The following is a 20260-nucleotide window of genomic DNA, read 5'->3' on the forward strand; positions in this document are numbered from 1 at the left end:
TAGAGAGTTTTGAACGGAATCATTAAAACGAACGTAACTCCTAGAGAATAAAGTCAAAAAAGATTTTTTCGAAATTTCGTTTTTTACCGGGAGTTATAAAGGTTTCACAGTTTTGTAATTTTTGCTAAAATTTAGACGAATTTGCTTATCTAATGTCAAATAAATAAAACTCTCAGCAGTAGCGTGTTATTGTTATCGTTACAGATAGAAGAGCTTTGCTGAATTGTTTGATCGAAGTTTCTTTGGCTAGAAATTTTGATAAGTTTTTAAAATTCAGATGGAGACCTAGAATTCAGCGGAGACGTAGAAACTGCTGAAACAATCTCTTTAATTTCCAAAAAAGAACTGTTTGAAACTCGGTGCCCTATAAAAGTTTCCCGTATTAAAATTTTGCCGTTTTTTCCAATTTTAGTTCGGAATTATACAAAATGCATCATCGTTTTTTTTCTGATATTTCAAGTATTTCACTCAACAATTGGTCTAATATTTGAGCTTTTTTGGTTGCACTGCAAAATCAGAGATAACTTAATATGGTCACGGATTCTTAAAATCCAATTTTTTAAAACTTTTTTTTGGTGCTGCTTTTTTTTCAAAAAAATGAAGCCGAATATAGATATAGTTTGTTTCAGAGAACCCATTTGTTTTTATGTATTTGAAGAGGAGTTTTAGTAAACTTTAACTGAATTCTTGTGTTTTGCCTTTAATTGTTATTCTTTGTTCAGTCTGATAACTAGGTCTAAACGATCAGCGATACAATTGGCTTCCTCAAGAGGTGTAGGTGAAGCTGTACCATGTATTCGGTTTTTACCTAATGTCTCTTATGTCATTGAATGTGTTTCTTTTGGGGATATTTCACTGATTATTTGAACTTGTCATTTTTTTGTATTTTTTCAGTCAACTTGAGGTTATTCTCAGTAAAAACAGGTCAAAGGTTCTTTCTTATGAAAAACAAACTAATTTTGCGGCGACCTGTTATAAAAGAACGGTTTTGGTACCACGATTTTTCATTTTGTGATTTTCGTGCAAAATTGCCTATTTTTGCTGTTGTTTTTGTTTCTTGGGTAAACTAGATCGTTACTCAACAATCTAAATGATAAAGGTTTTACGATATTCGTAAATTAACTTTTTTTTTGTTTTCATAACATATGGTTTTAAGGGCTGCGACACTGTTCTCTCGCAGAAATTGTTAGAGAATAATCTTCCCCTGAATTTGTTTTTACCTTTTGTTGTCGTATGCCAATTAATGGGTAATTAAAAGTCTCAGTGGCCAAAAATAGATACAGAATTGAACTTAATGACTGATATCGTTTATAGCTAATGGTTTTTTGATTTTCAAATTAAATTTTTTTAAACAAAAATTAAAAGTACTCTTCAACTTTTCGCAATTTTTTTCTTTTTTTGTGGTTTTTTTCGTGTTTTGAAATGTTGTATTTTCTGGCAATATAGCCTCATTAGTGAGAGATCTCTTGATTGTATTGTTGATCCAAACAATAACTATTCTTTTGGTTAAACCTTTTCACTAATGTCTTCAACGCTTAGACAATTTGTTTTTTTAAAAAAATTTAAACACTTTTCAATTTTTGTGGTTGTATTCGCTGTCATTTTGAGATAGTTGTTTTACAAAAGACTCTATGTTGTTTCAAGGAGACGAAGATGAAGATTTACATTTCTCGCGGTTTATGGTTTATAAATAGTTTAGTTCTGCTTGTATTTCATGTTATTTTACAGTCTTATGACTTAGTCTCACTAACAACAGGCGCAATTAATTTTGAATAAACTTGTAAGATGATGTTTCTACTATATTATTCAAAAGTTTATGTTGTCGATGGAATTTGAAATCTTTAGTTTTTTTAAGAAAAGACAACGTGTTTTTGAGTTTGGCCAATCTTATTTCTGTTAACTTGTAACTTAGCATCTCTATAGACAAGTCACATCACTTATCTATTGAAAAACAGTTTGCTTTTTATAACGGCACTATCTTCTTCAAACAATCTATGTTCTTGATACAAAAATTTTTCTTAATTTATTCGTGGTATTTGTTTTTTTTTCACTGTGTAACAATAATGGGGTGTCATCTGGTCATTTGAAAAGAAAACGCAATCAAAAAATTTTAATGTTTTTAGTGACCAGCTTAAGGTTGAATTGGCTGGCACATCTTTTTGAGCTATTCTTTGAGTAAACTCTTTTTGCTTGTGTTTGTCGTTCTGTTTGTTTTCCTATGACATATCCTGGATAACGAAAAGTCTCAATTGCTCTCTATGGAGTTAAGAAAAAAGATTTTTTTTGCCTCCATAGAGTTCATTTGATTTGATGCATAATGTTTCTTATCAATTTGACATTAATTTTTATTCAAAAAAGCAAAGTGTTTTTTAGATTTTGCCCTTTTGCTCATTTCATGTCGATTTGTTACCAAGCCGCATCGAGGAAAAGTCCCATATTTTTTCTAATGAAGAACAGGTTAATTTTCTTTAGTATAATTTTTATCCGATGCCATTTTGATTCGGTAATTAATGGTTTTTCAAAAACTGGAAATTAGTTTAGGTCTTAGTTAATATTTGTATTTAAATGATTTTTATCGCCTCGTAGTTATCTTATGATAGTTACAGGTCTCATCGGCCCTCTATGGTTGATTGTTTTATTCATTTAGTAGTTTGTTGAAGAGTATGCTGATATGTTAATTTTCTAAGTCTCCTCATATGGTAGACAATTAAGTGAAAAAAGTAGATGAGTGGGTTCGGAACTTTATTTGCAAACGCACATTACCGAGCATCCTCGTTTGAATTTTTAGGATCATAATTTTATCAATGTTAATATTGTTGTTAAACATTAAAAGAACACTATACGCAAGAGTTCCGTAAATGCGTTTCTTTTTTCAAAAACTGCAAACTAAAAAAAACTCCCTGGTGGGGTTTCAAGTGCTTTCCGCAAAATCAAGAGGATGTTGATATTTCTGATCTTTTTTTGGGAAAAGCTCAGCAATTTTACTGAATCCGCGTTTGAGGGTAAGTGAAATCCGGAAATCAGTAATCGGTTTTTGATGGTTATTTTTGTCAGTGAAGTCCGATAATTTGTCCGCAAAATGTGATATGTACATTTTTTAATAATAGTAGTCCTGTAATGTTAAGGTATTGGAAGATAATATTTCACCAACGAAGTTCCCATGAGTAATTAAATTGGTTAATTAATAGTGACCTTCAAAATATTATTGATAAATTGACAAAAATTTCAAACAGAAAGGACCCAAAAACTGGAGCCCAAAAATTTAATCTAATTCAAATAGACTTCTAACTAAAAAATAACTTTCATAGAAAAGTTATCTTTATAATTTGTCGTTGCAGCCATCTTCGAGCGTGAGAACAAAAGACTGTAATAAAAGCTCATTCAGGCTGATTGTTAAAAGAAGGCCGCGTTTAATTGGTTAAATTTGCAAATAAATAATAAAATTTATGCCGGGGGGGGGGGGGTGGTTGGAGTATAGCGCCTTGCGTTTTTGGAGCGTCAGAGGATAAGAGGGATGTCGTTAGAGGGGATGATAATTTTGTGCATTTTTGAAAGAACAACAGACGCTTTGTTTTCCTGTCAACATTATCCACGGTTAAGGCTCTAGTAAATGCGAGTACACATCCTACCGAGGCCGCTTCAACTCTTTACCGTGTTATCATAAAAGCCTTCATCTGACAGGCCAGAGACAAAGGCCTCCTTTTTCTACGATCAGAAAAGGAGGAAATAAAGAAGAGAGAAAGAGAGAGAGAGAGAGAGAGAGAGAGAGAGAAATTGTAAAAACGAAAAAGATTTACAGGAAAGGACAAAAAAAATGTGAATAACTCAAAACAATGATGCATTCTACGAGAATAATGCACATTAAAGCCACAAAACACTTTATCTACATAATGTCAGCTGTTAAATTAAAGAATCTGTTCGTTTTATTTCTTACTCTCGCCTTTTCAAAGCCATCCTAAACATTTTCAAATTTGGGCGCGTAAAGTAGAGGAAATAAAGACAAGATTATTAAAAGAAAATGTCTTTTAAACCCCTCTCGAATTTGATCCATAGTCGATGCCAGACGGTTATCCCCCAGATCTTCCAAGATTCATGCAAAAATGGCTATCTTACAAGATCTTGCAAGACGATGGAGAGCTTGCAAGATTTTGCAAGATAATCATTCGATTTCGGCGGGAGGTGGCTTTAATTAAAAAAAGCATTCCAGAGCTAAATACTTGAAGTAGCGCGCTAGATTCAGCTCTTTTTCTTATTTTTGTCCTCACCTCAAACGAGACAAATTAGCAAAGCGATTGTCAAGGACCGTTGAGTCGAAATAGCCAATATTGTTAATTTATAACGTTGTTAAACTATTCGTGCTTTAACAACACGAGTGAACTGAACATTTGAGAAACATTGTTCAGCAAATACTCTGAGTTATTGGCCAAATAAAGTACTTACGTTCATTAAAGAATAATTTTATCACATGCCGAAGAAGCAGACCACAGAAAATCGCTCCAGCAAATGCTGAACTGCCTACAGAAAGTCTTGTTGCCTAAATAGCTTTTGTCAACAGTGGAGTAAACCACTTTGGCCCTTTTAGAGTAAAAATCGGGCGCAGAAAATAACAGCGATGGTGTTACTAGTTTACATGCCGAACCGTACGAGCGCGTAATTAGAAAAATTTCATCTTTGGACACAAAATTCAATTCATAGCTCGAACAGACAAACCGATAAGACGGGTCAGTGATAACTGGACATTCTGAGGCAAAAATCTTTGGTGCAGACGGAGAGTTTAAGGGGTATTTTGCAGTTTGAAACAAGGGAAAAATTGAAAAATATCTAGTCCAACCAGGAGTCAGATGACAGATAAATCAACCGGAAGCACGTCATTTCGCAGAATTGTAGGAGCGGCTGGTCAGAAATTGAGAGAAAGCGATGTATGTAGTTTTGGTGAACCGATCAATTGCAGAAGATGATCTCTCAATGACAATGTGTTTTGTTGAGTAAAAACTGCATGGAACAACGTTGAATCCAGCAATTTTTAATGTCAAGCATTTGAACGCTACCACCCCAAATCACTTCTCATTTGTAACAAAAACAATTTTCCAGCAAACTTATCACTCTTGTAAGTGTTTCTCAACTATCAAAAGCTCTTCAAAAAAAACAAGCCTACTCCAATCTCTTATGGGACAGTTTCAAAAACGAGCTTTTGCCGTCTTCGATTTATTCAAAAAATCAGCAAAATGGAAATGCGAATCAAAGAAAAAGCTAAACGATGCTGATCTCAGCTGGCTATTGAAAAACAGCTAGCTACAAACGAGTGCACTACAATCTCAGAAGAGTTAATGAAACCCTTGAGGGTGTCGAGGGAGCAATGCGAGCAGCAAAGATTGCACCAAAATGGAGTCTGCAAGAGGCCTTGGTGAAGCTCGCTCCAGTATTTCTAATTGGCACGGATGTTTTCACGAAGGTATATTGGGCTGGCGATGCTGCAGCTAAGCTTGCGGAGCATGTATAGGGGGGAAAAAGCAGAAAACCAAAATTGGAAAAACTCTTTTGTATCAGTTATTTGTATTTACACATTTCCTGTTGTTGTGGTTTTAGATTATAGTTACAGTTAAAGTTGATAGTCACGTAAAAAGAAGAAAAGTGCAAATAGAACAGCAACATGGCAGAAAACTCAACTACCACAGCCAGCGTGTAAGGCTTTCTTTCTCTATCTTGAAAAATGAAAAAAATTGCAAAATAGACTAGACTGTCTTGTGCAGTAAATAAGGAGTAGCCGTGTCTTGTACTTTCAATTCTCTTGAGCAGCAAAAAATTTTTGTGCATTGTTACGAAAATTAATCTTGAGCAATGGATTAATTGTTATTTCGTCCTTTATCAACGAAAAACTTGATCTGCAATTCAACAGACACTACCCACAGCTTCAAGTAATTCCACTCGTGAGTACAGAAAAGAAAATTCAATTTAAACTTCATTTTCAATATTTTTGTTTAAAAAAGCGTTAGGCATATATCATGTCTTTCTGTCGGATTCATCTGGTTAACACATAGAGATCACGTTTTTTGTGATCTGTAGCAGCCCAATCCGATTCGATATTGAAAAAAAATAATAGCATTAGTCATAAAAGCAAATTGTAAGGTAAAGGTAAGAATATAGAGGATATACAGCCCAAAAAGCAAACTGCAGAAATAAAATCTTCGGAGAGGTTTTGAACCACTGAAAAAAAAATGGGGTGGCGTAAAATTTTTCTCATAACAGCCGAGTGCGAGAGCAGCCATATCTTTTGGTCTGCCGACCCTAACAGATGAATAGAAACTGCTGACCAGTTGGTTGGGAGAATTATAGAGCTGGCACCTCAATTCAAGACGCGATCAAAAAGGAATCAAGCTGCCGCCTAAACTGCGAAGCAAATAAATCGGAACTACCGTGAACAGCAGATTGGAAACTATCTAGCGCAACTTCAGCAAAAAGCACAAGAAGTCTACAAATTTAAAAAAGAACAAAGACCTGCCCAGCAAAGTGAAAACATTTTTTGGGAATTACAAGAGAATGACGACCGAGGCCAACAATCTCTCAACCAGCATAGTGGTTTGAATTTGTACAGAACAGAACAACAGAGATCCGTCAATGTAATTAAACCTCTAATGGTTACAACGTTTTCAAGGAAAGAAAAGTATTTCAAAGAACCAATCAACTCTTCAGGCCTTTGAAGGAGAACCCCCTGCATCTATTTTACAAACGACAGATCACAATCATTGTACCTAAGTTGAAAATGACAAAAGCAAAGGATAACTCAACCCATGAGAAAGTGAATGCTGTTGCACGAAACGAACAACTAAACAATCAGGGTACAGAGAACAGTTTTGAGAGATGCTCAGTGAAGCAAGGGGTTGAAGAAGGAATGAGACAATTTGATATTGGAAACAAAATTGCAACCCAAAAGGTTACAGTTTGATGGAAAGAATTGAAGCTGGAAAAACCGACAAAAGAATTGGAGATGCAGCATCAACCTACTTAAAAAAATGATTGCCAGATAGATTTCTACCCTACCTTGACTTGCTCAAACATATTCTATGCTTGGCTAATGGAACCTGATAGAAATTCTCTATGCAAATTCAACACGGGCTAGTTGGGTCAGTTGGACTAACCGGTTAAAAATCTAACGGCCTGTGATGGATTTTCTATAGGTTGCAGGTGTGTCCAGTGGCCCAAACAATCTGTCATAAACTTGACTAATTGCTCAGAAACAAACTCAAAAACTAATGGTTGGTACAAAATTACCAACTGAATGACTATGAACTGCTTCAATTTAAGTTTACGACTAAATATTTGAAAATGTACTAGTTGAGAAGACCGAACAAAGCCGACAGAAAATTTTCGAAAAATTTTTTAGTATCTTGGTTTTTAAACGTAAGAAAGCATCGGTGTAATCAGTTTTGTTCGGTATCGTCGGTTTCAAACGAAGGAGAGATTCTGCATGTTCGCTTTTCGACGCAAGAGAGATTCGGTATGCTCGGCTTTAGAGATTCGTTTTGTTCAGTATTTTACCGTTCAAGGTCGTCGCTATGTTGGAGATGTCGACTTTAGCGGTAAGAAATTGTCGGTTTTTGCATTGGAAATTCTGTTTTGTCTGTATTGAATGTACTCAAACGTTATGATACTGTTTTAAAAAAGGTTTTGAAAAATCTAGATGACTTTCTTTGTTGAATGAATCAAACGAAGTAAGAAATTGGGCTTGAACGTTTTCCAAAACAAGATGGGTCATACAACATCATCCTACCGTTTTTCAAAGCTAGACATAATTGTAATTTTGTCCAGTCAATTCAATTCGTTAATTGTGTTTTTAGCAGTTAATTGTGTTTTTAGCATTCAATTCGTTAATTGTGTTTTTAGCAGGAAAGGTAATTAGCACAAAGTGTGCAGTTGTGTTCTGTAGAAAGTTATTGGAATAATGGTTTTGTGTTCGGGGTCACAGTTAAAACAGCACGTAAGGTCCGAACCTGCGTACTCTAAACGTGATGTGTTATACAACTCGGTAACGTGCGTTCTTAAATATGATGTGTTATATAACTCGATAACGTGCGTTCGCACATAATGTTCAGACTCCACTTATACCTATTTTTCGCTTGTTGTCCAGCAGATGAGGATTTTAAGAAATTCAAATAAAGCTCAAAAATAATCGATGTATAAATGGAAAAAATGCTTCCAACATAATTTAAAAAAAACAACAATGTCAAAAAAGCGTTAAATAAAAACTTAATCTAACAAAATTGAACTGTATTTCACTACAAAAAATATGAGATCAGTCATTAATAGGATTTGGAACAATTAGACAAGAAAGAAGAAAACGCCGAAGTTAAAAAAACACCTCTATATTGTTAAAAAACAAAAAAATTTCAAAACAAAATACCATTTGTTGTCAATTGAACCTCTTAAATATTAATATGGTAATTCATACCTCAAAATGAGAGCTCCGTCATTTTAAAGAATAAGTTGTACAACTACGAAAACAAATGACAGATACAGAAAAAAAACAGAAATCAAAAAAATTTTGCAAGAAAATGGTGTCGAAGCCAATAAAGTCGTGCCATTTTCCGTTAAAAATCAGTGGTGGTTTCTACTGACAACTATAATTTGATATGTCACCTCTGAAAATTTAAATTGGGTAATAATAGAGAAAAAACAAACTGGAAAACATTTCTGTGTTTCGAAATCATTCAATTCATGAAAATACTAGCTGTCAGCGGAAATCAGTTTAAAGGTTTTTTTTCTTCAATGAAACCCATTGTGATCTGTCAATGATCACAGTTTGTGAGACGTCTACAAAAAAGTTCAAACAGACGAAAATCGTTTTTTTGCGAAAAACTTGTTTTCTACCCGTTAAGCAATAAATAAGGCACTAAATACATTCAAAGTGTTCAATTGTGCCATTCTTCATCACCAATGATGTGATATGCGACCATTAATTAGTGAGGCTAGCTTTCAAGTAATCAAAAAAGCATAGTGCAAGTTTGGTAAATACGTCTTCAGTTCAGCTATCAACGGAACTCTGTAAATAAGTTCCTTTGCCCATCCATAGGAAGCCACTCAGACCTGCAATCAATCAGAAGTTTTCATACGACTACCAAACGAAAGAAAAAAACTGAAGCAAAAAAAATACTGCTAGAGGACGTTGTCGAAGCCCTTTGAACTATAATTTGCACTTAAGAATTAATATGCTTGACTGAGCCTTCTAACGCCAAAAATGTAATATATCACCTGTCAATTATATGAATAGACAAAAAAAGATACCTCAAAATTAGAAAATCGAAATCGTTTTGACAACTCATTTTTCCATTGAGACTGGAATGACAATATGACGTTCTTGGCTCATGTTAAGCTACAAGTAGACCACGAAAAAAAGAGAAAAGTGACAAAGTTTCAATATTAGTTATCTTTACAATTTGTTGCGGCTGCTGAAGAATCTCAGCGAAACGGAAATATCACGGCTTGGTTCTCAAGCTCTACACCTGCTTAGTTCTTCATTGAATCCACTCTTCTAATGATCTCGTAGATACAATTAGTCGCTTGGATGTTTAAAGGTCTTTAACTTTATTTTTGTTGATCGAAGTATAGGAAATCCTCAATGCTAATCTATGTTCCATCTCGTGCTGAAGTTTGAAAGGTTTCAGCCAAAAACTATTATTGTTGCTAAATTCTTATAAAAAAGCTTAACTATCTTAAACTGTAAGACTTTCAGATCTGGCAAAACTTAGACCAAAAGAATGAAAGTAATGAAGAATCAAGTTTGAGTCTATTCCGAGAGACATCTGTTATTGTTGACAGTTTCTAGGGGGTTTTAAGTACAAAAAAGTAAGTGATTTAAGTCAATATTTACATTGTAAATGTCAAATTACTGCAATATTTGCTTTTGTTGACATAAGAAAGGCTGATACGTACTCAACACTAATGCCTCAAATCTATGACCCTCGACCTTAAACCCGATAAATAAAGACCTAAAGGATCATAGAATTAACAATTCAAGAAATTTCACAATAAATTTCAAAATTTCGAAAAATGCACATTTTGCACAATGTAAGTGCTAATAGCCACACTTGTGGGTCTCGTTGGGTCCATGAATAGTTTGGAATCTACCCTAACCATGTGCCATAATCTCGAGTGGCTCAGTTTTTCCCATCCCAAAATCGGAGGCGTACATATTTTTGGTCCCAACCTGTAAAAGTTTTCAGTTTGGACCATTTTTGAGTTTTGACAAACTCTAAGTTTTTTTAGGTTTAAAACTGTTTATGTCTTGCTATTTGATGGCTTTTGTTGCTGATTCGAACAGGCGCCAACAAAAATCAATTCAACCATAAGATTTTGACTTAACTATAAAGGCTTTTTTAAAACTCTCCAGGAAGTTTAAGCATCGATAACTCCGTAAAAAATTGAAATTAAGAACAAAAACATAGTTAGTTATTTTTTCTCTGCTAGACGAGCTTTTTCATGCCACCAGTCACAACCATCTAGGATAAATAAATCGTTCGGCCAAAATTAACAGAACAAGAAAGAATCCATTTGAGTATAAAGTTCCTCCCCACTAAAGTGGGTGGGAAAAAAACACACACCCCTGCGAATTTTGGAGGTGTGACATAAGCAACTTTTTGTGCTTTCCAAATGAATTATTGTAACTGAAGCAAAGTTTTTATTTAAACGGAAATCTAAATGCAGAACAACCATCAAAAGCCGCTTCAGACCCAGATTTTGAAATATTTTTGTTTTCTTTATATAAATTTAATTATCAATCAAATGATGTGAACATTTGTTGACGTTTCTTTCAACCACGCTTTTATTGCAAACAGACCACGTATCTTATTAGTACGTATCTTATCAGTACCACTTATTGTAGATAGTTTGCAAAAATCTGGCAAAAATTAGTAACAGCATTCAATTCCAGGGTGCTCTCTGACTCCAACAGACGCTTGCGATACCAAAGTTTTGGGAAGATAATTCTAGGCTTGGGCGATTTGCAAGTTTTAAATCATCATATAAAATCTTTGAACAACTTCTGATCCTATATTATCCCGTCCTGATTTTATCTAAACGAAAAAAATTAAAGCTGTCTCATCAGTAAAAACATTTTTCCTGAATCACTATTTCTGAATTAGCTTGAGAATTTTGAATGGCAGTAGACAGTTGCGATAATTTCAAGTAATTTTTTGTTTCAAAATCTTATAAGCGCAAAAGTCTAAGTGCCTTTTCTGGTTCATTTTTTATAAGAAAGAGTTTGCCAGCTCTTGGAACATGAAGTAAGACTGAGTATCAGTTCGAGTTTTTCAACAACGGAGGTTGAAACCACCTGTGGTTCACCCAATAATTAATAAATAGCCATTTTTCGCACGAGAATAAAAGTAAAGAAGATATCTGGACATTGACCAATAAATTAAATTCCGCGTGCGGAACGAAAAAAAATGTAATTCCTCAATTGACAAGAAGCCTAATTTTTTTTTGTGAGAAAATAATTTCAAAATCGAGAAAAAATTTTGCTAAGGATTAATGATAGCAAACAACTTCATTTAGTTGATAGAAAATTTGACGGTCCCTGTTATTTATAAGATTAAAACAAAGACAATATTTTCCAAAAATAGAACGTTCCTCTTTTTTTTTTGAAATCAAATCAAATAAAAAAACCAGATGAAAATCACTTTAACTAGTGAATCTCGTTTCCTATCAGATTGATCATTTTATGGAACAATATCTTTTTTCAAAAAAAAACAACCCTCAAAAACCGTTTCTAAAATAATTTACCATACTCAAAAGCAGCCATCATGCAGAAAAAACGGTCCAGAATTACAAATTCAATGTTTCCCAAAAAACTTTTGCGTCAAAAAATCTTTTTTGTGATCTCATAGTAAATATCGGCAGCCCAAGAAACATGCTCTCTCTCTTTTAGTGAATATAAAAATCTTTCATATTGGTAGTTTTTGGAAACTGGTAAATATTTTAAGATACTCGAAAATAATTTTTCATACTCAAAAGCAGCCATCATGCAGAACAAAGGGTCAAGCACTATATAGTAAAGGTTCCAAAAAAAAATTTGGCGTCAAGAAAAATCTTTTTTTTTGTGATCTCATAGTAAACATCGACAGCCCAAGTAACATGTTCTCTCTTTTAATGAATATAGAAATCTTTCATTTTGGTAGTTTTTGGAAACTTGTAAATAATCTCAAAAAAACGTTTAAAATAAGAATTTTACTTCAAATCACATATCTTTTGATTCGTAGAAAATCAATGTGAGACTTTTTTACCACATCAGACGGTGCTCGCCTAAGGAACCCAACTGAATATTGTGACTATAAATCTTAATACTTCAAAAACAAATAAGTTCATCAAAATTAAATGGATAATCATCATTTTTCATTAAAATCACTCTGTAAAAAACTTTTTTTATTTCCATTTCAGGTTTTTAATCATTTGCATAATCTGGGTATTAAACCGAACGTAAGTTCCATTCCCACGTTAGATCCAATGAAATCCTATGATACCAAGTAGACTTTGATAATATACAACACATTTCCTTGTTAATTGAAGTGCCCCTAGGTATGTAGCTATTTATTTATAAATTTTTTGAGGCTTCGATTTCAATTGATAAGTCTTTAGGGACGATGCTTAGGCCGGAAACCCGGCTTATGTTACACCAGGAGCACATATCGTATCAGTGCTTATTTATTGAAAGTTTTTTAAAACCTGGCAAAAATTGAGATCAACATTTGATTCAATAGTGCTCTCTGACTCAAAAAAATCTTTGCGATACCAAGTTTTTGAGAACATAATTCTTGGCTCAACGAATTATCAACAATTTTCGTTTGATATCCAATCAAGTAACATTTTTGTATAACATCTCATCATATAATATCTCGTAATGATCTTCTCTGAACATGACATGAAAAACCAAATTTTTCTCATCAGTGAGAAAACTTTTTCTGTATAACTATTGCTGGAAATACTTGCGAATAATAGTTGTAAATCAGTGGCTGTTAGACTGTGACGTCAAAATCGTGATATTTTTCCTTGCAAAAATTTATAAGCGCAAAAGTCTAAGTGCTTTTTCCGGCTCTTTTTTATAAGTACGAGTTTGCGAGACCTTGGAACATGAAGTTAGTCTGAGTACCATGTCGAAAATCTCAACAATGGGGATTGATATCACCTGTGCCTTGCCCAGGAAGTATTAAATAGTCATTTTTTCACAAGATGATATTAGGAAAGAGGAGATATGGACAATGAGCAATAATTTGAGCAATAAATTGAGCAATAATTAGTAGGAAAGCTGATGGTACTGGTCATTTATGAAACTAAATGAGCAGACAAAAACCGGCAAAAATTGAGAAGGTCCAAATTTTTGGAAATCAAATCAAACTGTTTTAAAATAAACCCGACAAATATCCATTTATAGTGAATTAGAATTCCGTACAAATCAAAAACTCATCCAGAAAAACAGTGTGACTGAGATAATGATAGGGTTATGATATAACTGAGACTAAGCCATAAGACAGCACGAAGAACAGTAAATGCAGAAAAAAAACAGTATTTTTTTTGAAAAACCGAAAAGAAATTCTTTCCTAGATCTAATATGAAATTGTCTCGGTAAAACAAGCATTTGAAAATGTCTCTGTGACAATCAATTCCGTTGTTCAAGGGCTTTTCAATGATACAACTTTTGTATCTCTCCGCAAAGGATATTGATTCGATAAAATTCACTTAAAAAGAACCAGGGTATAAATCCCAACATCCAAATAAATTTGAAAGTTGTATTAAAAAACACAAAAATATCTGATGAAATACATAACTTTAAGAGGGTGAACCATGAAAAAAACGAAAAATTGAAAAGGAAATTGACTGGTTTTACAAATTAGTTAATTTTAAAAAAAAAACAGCAAAGAGTTTTAGTTTTACTCACATGGAAATTTGATAAAATATTTTGAATTTGGTTCAACAGAACTAATCGAAAAAGTACTCTACTAAGGCGCGAGAGTATATAAGTATAACAGATTAAGACTTGGTAATTATATAAGCAGCCAAGAAGAGCTTAATCCAAAAGGCCGATAAAGCAGGATGAAGAAACGAACAAATTTTCTATTCTCTAATTAGATGGAATTAGTTTTAATTATGTAAAGAATGGGAACTATGATTGATCAACAGGACAATTTCAACAAATGGAGGTCGCTCTTGTCGAGTAAATGGGAAATATATATTTACTTAGCAAAATTTCTTCATTCTACCGTTGCAGTCACTTTAAGAAGCGTCAGTTTTATAGCAGCCAATCTAAGATTAGTATAAGCTAGGATGGATATAAAGCCGTATCTTCAGCAGACCTAAACAAGGGGGGAATACATGATTGGAGTGGTGCAGGGTTTGTTCACATAGGTACAGTTTAGGGAACGGGAGGGGGTCGTAAAAGGGAAGATTGACGGGTAACCTTAATTCCCCAAATAGATCAGGTTGCCAATGAGAGTGGCATGATACGCGTTATCTAGGGGTCATTTGGTCGAAATGTCCCTGGCCGAGAGCGCATGTTAATCTTGCAACACCTTGCAAGAATCTTGCAAATGCGGGATGTTCATCTTGCAACATCTTGCAATGCGATTTGGATTGAATTGAAATTTCTTTTCGCAATTGAACCTCATAGAATTGTAGTTTTTATAAGAAATAAGAGCAAATACGAAATATATCGTTGATTTTTCTCAATTTCAAAATTTTTAATTCTGTTTCTCAACTGAAAAATAACTGACGTAAAATTTAAAAAAATAATGCTTTATTGTTTGACCAAATATTCAATGTACAAAAACAAACTGATAAACTTGTTTCTTTACTGCTAAGTAATCAGTATGCTAGTGGATACATTATCATTAATTATATTGTATAGGTGGGATGTTTTTGACAGTTTTGCATTAATTTGGTCCAATTTGCTTTTCCTTTTTTCACGCGGGAAAGCGTCTCTGTCTTCCATCAATCCATTTACCATCCTTTTCACCCCCTCCCCCCTCTATTGAACGACAGGTAGGTGGCTTAAAACCGTGACCAACATTTCCTTCATTTTCTTCTTCAGTCTTAAGCAAAAAATCGGCTTGCTCAATTGATTTTTGGGCCAAGGAAAATAATTAAGATTTGGGTTGTGGCCGTTGTTGTTTGTCGTATGTGGGGAGAAAGATGATAAGATAGAAGGGATGGGGTATGTATGCTTACGTGCGTTAAGGGGTGGTGTTTGTTTCTCTTACACTTTTTGCTTAAAAACATCCGTTACAGGAAGAAAAAATAAGAGCGCACTTGTTGTGTATAAAAAGGACAACATAACGATAACAATTTTCGCGGTAACTTAAACTTGAATTGACTAAATTGGTGCAAATTAAAACCAAACGATATACAGCACAAACCAATTTAGCTTTAAAATGAGCAAACGCAAACTAAACAAATAAGCAGCTAAGCAAATTGTAATTTTGAATAATAAAAATCAGGAAAAAAACAGAAATTCAGAAGGAAGAGAGAGAGAGAGAGAAAAAGCTTTTATCCACAAATCAATAATTGCCTCTCCTTGCGATGTTTTCAAGCTTCTTCTTTCCCCCAGAGTGCATACCTGCACCCCCCCCCCCCCCCCCCCACATCACAGGTACACCCCTGAAATAGATAAGAAGAGAATTGTATTCTACCTTTCGCTTCCTTGCTTTTCCTATCTTTCTATGCTCTCTATTTTCTCTCCCCTGTTTTGGTATCGATGCAAAAAGGAACTGCCCGATGGTCAATCAAAGATCTAAAAGGGTTCTTTTGATATATTGGAGGGCAATTCGGATTTCGGTATCCCCACTTCTTAAGGGTCATAACAAGATGTTATTAATGTTTCACATGCGGGATAATGAACTGTTCAACGGCTTAGAAACATTTTTGTTTGTACATTTTTGCCGACAGGATGCAAAAATGATGCGTTTTTTCGCAAAATTGATCATTTTAAGTTCCAAATTCAAGGGTCATCAGATGAATGGAACGCATTCGACTATATCTACTGATCTTTTATTATAATGGCAAGTATCAACTAACTATTAAGATCTTTCAATTTCCAGGCAAACAAGGATCTTCAGTATTATTTGCAGACAAAGTACCAACCCCTCCCATCAAGATTTCCATTGCATTAAGGACATAGAATCTAATCTTCCGAAGCCGAACAGTGATTCTGTTATAGTATACAATTTGAATGGTTCGCGAAAAACGAAAAATGGTACCAAATGAACAAATACACTCATACTGAATATAAACCGACTTCCTAATTATACCACAACCGCTTACTATCAAATATTTTGACCAAAAATATCTGAAAACAATTTCCCATACTCAAAAGCAGTCATCATGCAGGACAAAAGGTCAAGAATTATATAGTCAATGTTTCCCAAAAAATTTTTGGGTCAAAAATAAATCTTTTTTGTGATCTCATAGTAAACACCGACAGCCCAAGTAACATGTTCTCTCTTTTAATGAATATAAAAATCTTTCATTTTGGCAGTTTTTGGGAATTGGCAAATATTCTCCCTAAAAATGTGTAAAATAAGAGTTTCATTTCAAAGGAGATAATGTTTTGTTTCGTAGCACATCAACGTGAAACATTTTTTAAAACATCAGACAGTGTTCGCCTAAGAAACGCAACTGAATATTGTGACTATAAAGCTTAATACTTGAAAAACAAATATGTTCATCAAAGTTAAATCGATAATCATCATTTTTCATTAAAATCACTCTATAAAAAAACTTTTTTGTTTCCAATTCAGGTTTTTAATCATTTGCATAATCTTGTTATTAAACCGAACGTAAGTTCCATTCCCACGTTAAATCCAATGAAATACTATGATAACCAGTAGACTTTGATAATATACATCACTTTTCATTGTTACATGAAGTGCCCCTAGGTATGTAACTATTTGTTTAAAAACTTTTTTTGAGTCTTCGTTTTCAGTTGATAAATCTTTAGGGATGATGCTTTGGCCAGAAGTCCGGAATATGTTACACCAAGAGCACATATTGTATCAGTGTTTATATGTAGAAAGTTATAAAAAAAAACCTGGCAAGAAATGAGATTAACATTCGATTCAATAGTGCTCTCTGACTCCAAGATATCTATGCGATACCAAATTTTTGAAAACAGAACTCTGGGCTCGACCAATTTGCAACAATTTTTGTTTAATATCCAATCATGTAACATTTTTCTATAACATCTCATCATATAATATCTCGTAATGATCTTCTCTAAACATGGAAAACTAAATTTGTCTCATCAGAAAAAAACTTTTTCTGTATAACTGTTGCTGAAATTACTTAATAATATTAGTTGAAAATAAGCGGCTGTTAGACTGTTACGTTGAAATCTTGATATTTTTCATTGCAAAAATCTATAAGCGCAAAAATCAAAGTAATTTTGTATAAGAAAGAGTTTGCCAGCTCGTGAAACATGAAGTAAGTCTGAATACCAGATCGAACTTCTCAACAACGGGGATTGATACCACCTGTGGTTTGCCCAATAATTAGTCAGTAGCCATTTTGTCTCAAGAGGATAAATAAAAAGGAGAGAGGAGATTTGGACATTGACCATTAATTTGAATTCCGCGTGCGGAACAAAAAATAATTTATAACTCCTCATTTGACAAGTAGCCTAAATAGTTTTTTGTAAGCAAATAGTGCCAAATAATTAATCAATAGCAATTTTGTCCCAAGAGGATAAATAAAAAGGAGAGAGGAGATTTGGACATTGACCATCAATTTGAATTCCGCGTGCGGAACAAAAAATAATTTATAACTCCTCATTTGACAAGTAGCCTAAATAGTTTTTTGTAAGCAAATAGTGTCAAATAATTAATCAATAGCAGTTTTGTCCCAAGAGGATAAATAAAAAGGAGAGAGGAGATTTGGACATTGACCATCAATTTGAATTCCGCGTGCGGAACAAAAAATAATTTATAACTCCTCATTTGACAAGTAGCCTAAATAGTTTTTTGTAAGCAAATAGTGTCAAATAATTAATCAATAGCAGTTTTGTCTCAAGAGGATAAATAAAAGGAGAGAGTAGATTTGGACATTGACGCTTAATTTGAATTCCGCGTGCGGAACAAAAAATAATTTATTACTCCTCAATTGACAAGTAGCCTAAATAGTTTTTTGTAAGCAAATAGTGTCAAATAATTAATCAATAGCCATTTTGTCTCAAGAGGATAAATAAAAGGAGAGAGGAGATTTGGACATTGACCATTAATTTGAATTCCGCGTGCGGAACAAAAAATAATTTATAACTCCTCAATTGACAAGTAGCCTAAATAGTTTTTTGTAAGCAAGTAGTGTCAAACTCGAGAAAAAACTTTTGCTAAAAGCTATTGATAAGAACTTAGTTGATGGGAAGTTTGATGATCCCGGTTATTTATAAGATTAAAAGAAAAGACAATAATTAGCAAAATAGAACGTTCCTAATTTTTTTTGAAATTAAATCAAATTAAAACCAGACGAAAATCCCTTTAACTAGTGAATCCAATTTGCTATCAGCTTGATAATTTTATGGAAAAATATCTCTTTCTAAAAAAACTCCTCGAAGCAATTTCAAAAATAATTTACCATACTCAAAAGCAGCCATCATGCAGAACAAAATGTCAAGCATTATATAGTCAATGTTTCCCAAAAAATTTTTGCGACAAAAATAAATCTTTTTTTGTGATCTCATAGTAAACATCGATAGCCCAAGTAACATGTTCTCTCTTTTAATGAATATAATAATCTTTCATTTTGGTAGTTTTTGGCAATTGGCAAATATTCTCACTAAAATGTGTAAAATAAGAGTTTCATTTCAAAGGAGATAATGTTTTGTTTCGTAGCACATCAACGTGAAACGTTTCTTAAAACATCAGACAGTGTTCGCCTAATGAATGCATCTGAATATTGTGAGTATAAAGCTCATTACTTTAAAATAGTAATCAAAAATATATCGATAATCGTCATTATTCTATAAAATCACTCTATGAAAAACTTTCTTTATTTCCAATTCAGATTTTTAATCCCTTCCATAACCTGGGTATTTAGCTGTAATAAAGTTCCATTTTCACGATAGATCCAATGGCATCATATGATACGAAGATAATTTTGATAAAACACACCACATTTCAATGATACATGAAGTGCCCCTAGGTATATATACATATTTGTTTAAAAACTTTTTAAGGCTTAATACATGAAAAACAAACATGTTCATCAAACATATATCACATACAATCGTCATTTTTCACTAAAGTTACTCTTGAAAATATTTTTTCACTTTTAGTTCACTTTTTATCATTTATATAACCTGAATAATTATTCGAAGGAAGCATCCAATCTCACTTTAGATTCAATGAAATGCTTTGATAGGCATTAGGCTTTCACGATACTCACAACATTTCATTGTTATATGAAGTCCCTAAGTATATCGCTACAACAAATATATTGTTAAGAAAATTTTTGAGCCTCTCTTTTTTGAGGTAAATCGTTAATTTTCAAACTTTTTTGATCCGAGGTCACGTAATTGGGGAGGAAATCTATACTCAACCAACGAGGCCTCTTCTTTTTCGTTCAAAAAACTTGACCGATCAGAATACGTTCTTTGAAACGTTGTTAGTGATATCAATAGACAGCCATTCCAGTGAAAAACATCGTTAAAGCAATATCTTTTTATTCCTTTCTTAAAGAATTTTACGTCAATTTTGATTTGAAAACATTAAAAAAATGTAAACAATGGCGTTGTTGATGCTTTTTGGGAAATAGATGAGGGTTGCTTAACTGTTTGCTTTGCCGTTTGTGGCTTAAGTGTTTGCTATTTTTTTTCAAAAACGATCTTCCTTTCATCACAGAAGGTATCAGTTATGCTCTTTTAGACCATTTTGTTCAAATAAAGAAACCACAGTTTCTTAAAACAACTTTCGGAAACTCAGAGAAGGGCTAGTTTTTCCCCAGCCTATTGAGTGCTCTCATATGAAAAAATATGCCCATTTTTGCAAATCAACAAACATACAGATTGCATGATTTAGTTATGATATATCAAGACTTGAATACTCAAACTATCTTTTCCCTTAACATATGAATGAATTACGTGATTTAATGAAAAGCTGGATTGGTTGTCAAGGCTTATTTTGGATAATAAATGGTTAATCGTATTTTTTGGGACAAAGTAGATTCTTATGTTTTTTTGCGCATTTTTTTTCATTTTTCAGCTTAATTACAGAACAGAATTATTTTAGTA

The 20260-nt window shown here is 33.4% G+C and overlaps 2 protein-coding genes across 4 annotated transcripts in view; one reads left to right on the forward strand and one right to left on the reverse strand.

Moving 5' to 3' along the window:
- Positions 1-14524, reverse strand: part of LOC142339036 (gamma-aminobutyric acid receptor subunit pi-like) — a 62088-nt gene extending 47564 nt beyond the window's left edge. For 2 of the 3 annotated variants that reach the window (XM_075388678.1, XM_075388666.1), the window contains exon 1: positions 13925-14524. The gene's annotated coding sequence lies outside the window, so the exon portion shown is untranslated. The remainder of the gene's footprint in view (positions 1-13924) is intronic. The other variant, XM_075388662.1, reaches the window with a different exon arrangement.
- LOC142339038 (methylglutaconyl-CoA hydratase, mitochondrial-like) overlaps positions 1-20260 on the forward strand; it is a 398030-nt gene that overhangs the window by 161937 nt on the left and 215833 nt on the right. The gene's annotated exons all lie outside the window — the stretch shown is intronic.

Source organism: Convolutriloba macropyga, chromosome 5, assembly GCF_964194025.1.
Source record: "Convolutriloba macropyga chromosome 5, txConMacr16.3, whole genome shotgun sequence".
NCBI classification, from domain to species: Eukaryota; Metazoa; Xenacoelomorpha; order Acoela; family Convolutidae; genus Convolutriloba; species Convolutriloba macropyga.